This window comes from Rhinopithecus bieti, unplaced genomic scaffold, assembly GCF_001698545.2.
Source record: "Rhinopithecus bieti isolate Rb0 unplaced genomic scaffold, ASM169854v2 scaffold_42565, whole genome shotgun sequence".
Classification (NCBI taxonomy): domain Eukaryota; kingdom Metazoa; phylum Chordata; class Mammalia; order Primates; family Cercopithecidae; genus Rhinopithecus; species Rhinopithecus bieti.
In genome coordinates, this window is record NW_016818029.1 from 348,917 (window position 1) to 354,916 (window position 6,000).

The 6,000-nt window shown below is 39.6% G+C and overlaps 1 protein-coding gene across 1 annotated transcript in view; it reads left to right on the plus strand.

Moving 5' to 3' along the window:
* Positions 1-6,000, plus strand: part of WWTR1 (WW domain containing transcription regulator 1) — a 143,551-nt gene that overhangs the window by 13,572 nt on the left and 123,979 nt on the right. The gene's annotated exons all lie outside the window — the stretch shown is intronic.

A 6,000-nucleotide genomic window follows, 5' to 3' on the forward strand; every position in this document is an offset into this window, starting at 1 on the left:
GTCTTGATGGACCCTGTAAAGAGATGGAGAGAGAACAGAAAGAGAGGTTGGAGGAAATCCAGAGAGTGGTGCATGGAAGCCAGGGAAGAAAGTCTTTCAAGAAGGAAGAATGGTTAGCTCTGTGGCGTGTTTCTCAGAGGTCAAGGAAGATAAGGACTGAAAAATGTCCAGTGAATGACTTTTCCACGAGGACACTTTCCCAGGATAGGTTGGAACAGGGCCTGAGGTACTAATTCTTATGATAATTCAGATAATTTAGTTTTGAGAGAGAGAAAAATGTGGAAAATAAAGATCTCTATTAGATAAGGTGTGAATACACTCCCACATAGTCCCACGAGTTCCCATATAACCTGTAATGTCTCTCACTTTATTGCTGTATACCACACGTAAGCTTATTTAAGCACCCTATTAAAACGGGGTCTGAAATCAGTGTTTTAGAACTAACTGAGATAAGTTATAAGGCTGGGGTGAAAACATGACTCTAACTGATATGATCATCACTTGCTGTGAGGAAAATTACAGTCTCCAATCCTAGCCTGGTAAAATTGTTGTCGCAATTTGTAGTGCACAGGACTGTTATTGCTGGCACACGTCATAACTAAATTACAGCCATAAAAATAGCAGATTATGTTTGGAGAGTATCAGTTAAAAATTTGTGGTTCCAAATATTATGTAACTGTAGTTTCAGGTAAATGTTTATCTTTCCTATCTTTGTTTCTCTATTCACCGGAACTGATTTTGATACCTGGCAAAGGGGACTCAGATTAATGCAAGTAACTTCCTCAGGCCAGTTTGCCCTTTCACAATATAAAGTAAATAAAACGTGTTTAATTTTATCAAACTGGTTTGAGTTTGGCTGCATTTTGTAGTTAAAGCTTGTATAGTAGTTAAGAGGCTATTCTGTATTTTGCTAATTTGGGAGCACTTGGTGGCCTTGTTACAGATTTGGGATTTGTAAAGACATATGAATTTAGTAGGCCGGATTAAGAGTCATAAAAGAAGCCGTAAACTTGAGTGCTGCTCATAAAATTACTTAGATTTTCTGCATGTGCATTCTCTAGTGCCACATCCCCACTTTGTGGGTCTTTGTTTTAGGTACTATGTGAAATATAACCCTATGCATATGGAACTTTTGGCAAATAAGGATTTCTCTTACAAAATTATATCATCCAACTTATATTTGGGTATTTGTGCATTTTAACATAAAATCCAACCATAAAGCTACACTGTAGAAAAACTTGAAGGAAAGAAGGCAGGAATGGAGAAAGGATCAGCTACCTAAAAGTTAAGCTGTAACCAAGGGTGTATTTAAAACATCTCTTTTTTACCTAGGCTTTTAAAAAAGTTTAGCTGTCTTATCTATCATCTAAGTAAAGTTAAACTTGAGTTATTGATCTTGCATGTCTGCATCCAAAGTATGAAGATGACAGGGACTGTGCTTTGGGCTTTGGAAAGCTGTGTTCTCAAGCAAAGGTCCAAGAGCTGTAATCCGTATGGTACACAGTGGAGCCATTGTTCTTTGTATTTGTCTGTTGTTAACTTTTGAATAACTATTAAGTAGTTGGTGATTATTAACAGTAGGAGCAGAGTGTAGGGTCATTATGGACAATTTGGAGTGTCAACATTAAAGAAATGATTTTAAAGGTTAGATCCCAGTTATTGAGGCTTTGCCTGAAACTTTGGCAGGTGAGTAGAGTGAGGGATGGACCAGCATATTTTTAATTATTAGCCGTAGTGAAGTGAGTCAAGTTTTGTCACAGTGCTTTTTGTTTAACCTAATAATTGGCCAGCCCTAGTTAATTGTCGAAAACCATTAAAGGAGTCAAATTTCCCAGTTGCACATGCATTGGAATGTCCAGCTTACCTCATGTGTGTGAATAAAGGGCCAGTGTGTGGCTAATTAAAGTGCATTGTCCTTTAAGCAAAGCGTCAGTAACGAATTAAGTTTTAAGAGTTCTCGAAAGGCCCTTCTGAGGACTGGTAAACATCTTGGTGGCTGGTACATATCGTATGGAGTCTAGGTTTGAGAGCTGCTGAAAACAAGTGTTATAAACTTCCAAGTGAGGGTGGAGGTATAAACTGATGCCATGGAGTTGCTTTAGCTGAAGCAAAAGATCATATTTACTGACACTTATTACAAATGGGTTTTTAAAACAATGTCTGTTTTGTACAGTGACTGTAAAGTCTGCCAAGAGTAAAACAAAAAGTTATATTGTGGAACAAGATAAAAGGACCCTGCATAATAAATAATATCGAATGCCATTAAAATATGAGGTTTCATTTCCAAAATATAAATATGAGCTCCTAAATGAATGTTTAAATAATTTGATTTTTCTTTGATTTACCAGTGACTTGATACATAAAATAATTATGGCTCTGAATATGTCCAGATCTAGACCATCACAATAAAGAATACATCTGTATAGTAAATACAAAATAAAGCAACGACAAATGACATCATGTTTTAGTGATAGCTTAAGAATTGTTTTTTTATTATGATAGACCAAAAGTAGTTTATTGGCTACAAATAATATATTTATTATCTGCCAGTTTCTAAGAGTAGCATGATATCTCTGATCCAAACTATATTGATTCTGGCCAGGCTTGGTGGCTCACGCCTGTAATACCAGAACTCTGGGAGGCCGAGGCGAGTGGATTACTTGAGGCCAGGAGTTTGAGACCAGCCTGGCCAACATGGTGAAACCCTGTCTCTACCAAAAATACAGAAATTAGCTGGGTGTGGTGGCACACGCTTCTTATCCCAGCTACTCAGGAGGCTGAGGCAGGAGAATCACTTGAACCAGGGAGGCAGAGGTTGTACTGAGCCAAGATCATGGCACTGCACTCCAGCCTGGGGGACAGAGCGAAACTGTTTCAAAAAAAAAACAAAAACAAAACCAATCTATCTAACCTTTATAGACAAAAGCATTGGTTTATGAAAACCATCAGAGATGTAAGCCATAGAAACTTTCAATAAGTTCTTTAAGATGCAGCTGTCTGGATCTGATAGTTTAAATTGTTTTGCTCTTGATCTGGATGGGTTTTGAACAGGGGAGATTGCATGAAATTAAATATTGATTTTAAAATTGTTAACGCTGGTAGAGAGGCATATATCTGAATACAGTGGGGAAGACCAGAAATGTTGCTTAGAGAGATTTTGTAAGAAAAGTAGGCACAATTCTTGTGAAAAGTGGGCCATGTGAAAAAGGGCAATCCAAGAATCCCTGTTAGTGCCCCTGTGTAGTTGTATGACTTTTGTACTTTTTCAAAGGTGAACTTTTGGGGAGGTGATTTCTTGAGAAGTGGGGAAGATAATGGGATAAGTTGTGAAAGTTTCCAGAAATATGAGTTTATAAGAGACCTTGAGACGTCTGTAGCTGTCCATTAGTATGAAGGACGACCAGACATGTTGTCCAAACTGACTATAGGAAGATAGAAGAGGTAACTTTAGGTTGTTGTGGCTCACACTTACAATCCCAGAACTTTGGGAGGCCAAGGCAGGAGAATGGCTTGAGGCCAGGAGTTTGAGACCAGACTGGGCAACAGAGCAAGACCCCATCTCCATTACAAAGTTTTAAAAACTAACAGAATGTGATGATGCACACTACTATAGTCCCAGCTACTTGGGAGGCTGAGGTAAGGAGGATCGCTTCAGCCTAGGAGTTCAGGGCTGCAGTGAACTATGATTGCACTGCTGTACTCTGGCCTGGGCAACAGAAAGAGACCCTGTATCTTTTTTTTTTTCCAAAATAATTTTTGTCTTAGTCTACTCTGAATAACAAAGAAGAATGATTTATTCATTTAAAGGCATCTTAAGAGCAGTCTTTGTAGACCACTCCTAGATCTTTTTGGAATGGGCTGACTTGAAAGCACAGAGAATGTAACCATGTGTCTTTAAGTGGCATTGTTTAGTGGTTCTTCACGGCAGCCCAAAGAGATAGTATCTGGCATCGGATTTGCTGGATGTGCAGAGATGCCAAGATCTCTCGTTTGAGCTAGCCTCTGCAGTGTTTTTGCTCTCAAACCTGGTGGTAGAGTGACGGCTTTGATTTGCTTCCTGCCTGAAGCCTGCTTTGGATGAATTTAAAAACCTGTTTGTTTCCCCATTAGCCAGCTGAGCCTTACCCATAATTCCTGAACTTTGATTATGGGGGTTATTACAGGACAAGAGCTTCTTTGTAAAAGAGCATGTTTAATACTCTGGGGTCTAGCGTGACTAGCGGATATAAACTGTATGGAAGCAATTAAATGCGAAGGAAATGTCATGTGGGCTGAATTTAAACATAACTTGTGGCATTGATTTTTTTTTTTTTAAACTTACACTAAGAAGGATGGAGAGAGAAAAAGAAAGAGAATGGAAATAGGCCAAGAGAGTCAGAGAAGCACACGCAGAGACAAGAGAAAAGGAGTCATTTTTAACATTTGGTTAAAAGTCCAAAGCCCAGAGCTAGCATTATGTGAATTATACTAGTATTATGCCATTGCCCTTTACATGAACTCTTTAAAAGCACAAATGTCAGGAAAATATACTGTACTTGGGGCTTGTATCCCTTTCTAGTTGCTCACCTTTATCTTAAGGCATATGTGTACATACAACAGTGATTTTTTTTGGAATATGTTAATAAACAAGCCTGAAGGAAGCTCCATCAATGATTAAAGTGCTTCTTTCTCTAGTTTTCTCTCCTTTCGTGCTCATGGCCACTGCATCCCTCTTTTCTTTTCTTTCTTTCTTTCTTTTTTTTTTTTTTTGAGACGGAGTCTCGCTCTGTGGCCCAGGCTGGAGTGCATTGGCGGGATCTCAGCTCACTGCAAGCTCCGCCTCCCGGGTTCACGCCATTCTCCTGCCTCAGCCTCCCGAGTAGCTGGGACTACAGGTGCCTGCCACCTCGCCCGGCTAGTTTTTTGTATTTTTTAGTAGAGATGGGGTTTCACCGTGTTAGCCAGGATGGTCTCGATCTCCTGACCTTGTGATCCACCCGTCTCGGCCTCCCAAAGTGCTGGGATTACAGGCTTGAGCCACTGTGCCTGGGCTCTTTTCTTTCTTTTTTTGACAAGGTTTTGCTCTTGTTGCCCAGGCTGGAGTGCAATGGTGCAATCTTGTCTCCCTGTAACCTCTGCTTCCTGGGTTCAAGTCATTCTCCTGCCTCAGCCTCCCAAGTAGCTGTGATTACAGGCACACAGCACCACACCTGGCTAATTTTTTGTATTTAGTAGAGATGGGGTTTCACCATATTGGTCAGGCTGATCTCGAACTCCTGACCTCAGGTGATCCACCCGCCTCAGCCTCCCAAAGTGCTGGGATCACAGGCGTGAGCCACCGTGCCTGGTTGCCACTGCATATTTCATACAGAGTAGCTCATCTTTGGAGTTTTGATTAGGTGTAGTGTATCATTTCTCACTTGCCTAGAACGTCCTACATCTCTATGCTTGGTCTGTTAAGATTTAGCCAACCCTATCTCCTCTTTAATGCCTTATTGCACCAACCAACTAGAAGGGATCTCCTCCTACTCCAGATCCCCATAGTAATTTGATCTGTCACGGTAATTTGCCACTTAATCTTTTCTACTGTCCATCAAAGTGTCGTGTAAGGTTTGTTTGTAAATGAATGGGTTTATTTCATTTCTCCAACTTGCCAATTCTTAGAATATGGAATTGGTGTTGTATTGTCCTTCATGCCTAGCACATATTGGTACTAGGGAATATTTGTTGAGATTAATGTTAATACTGAATATGCTGTTGAAATAATCAAAATGTGACTGGGTGGTAAGAGGCAGAAATTGATGCTTTTAGATTAGATGTAATAGTATAGCAAGTTTGATGTGAAATTGAGTTTAGAAATAATAGACAACCTTTGATTATTTGCTGTGATAGAGAGTACTTGTCCTTTATTTTTATTTTGTATGGTATGAACTCATAGTGACAAGAACCAAATCTTACCTGCCTTGCATAATATTTCTCTCTCTCTCTCTCTCTCTCTCTCTTTTTTTTTTTTTTTTTTTT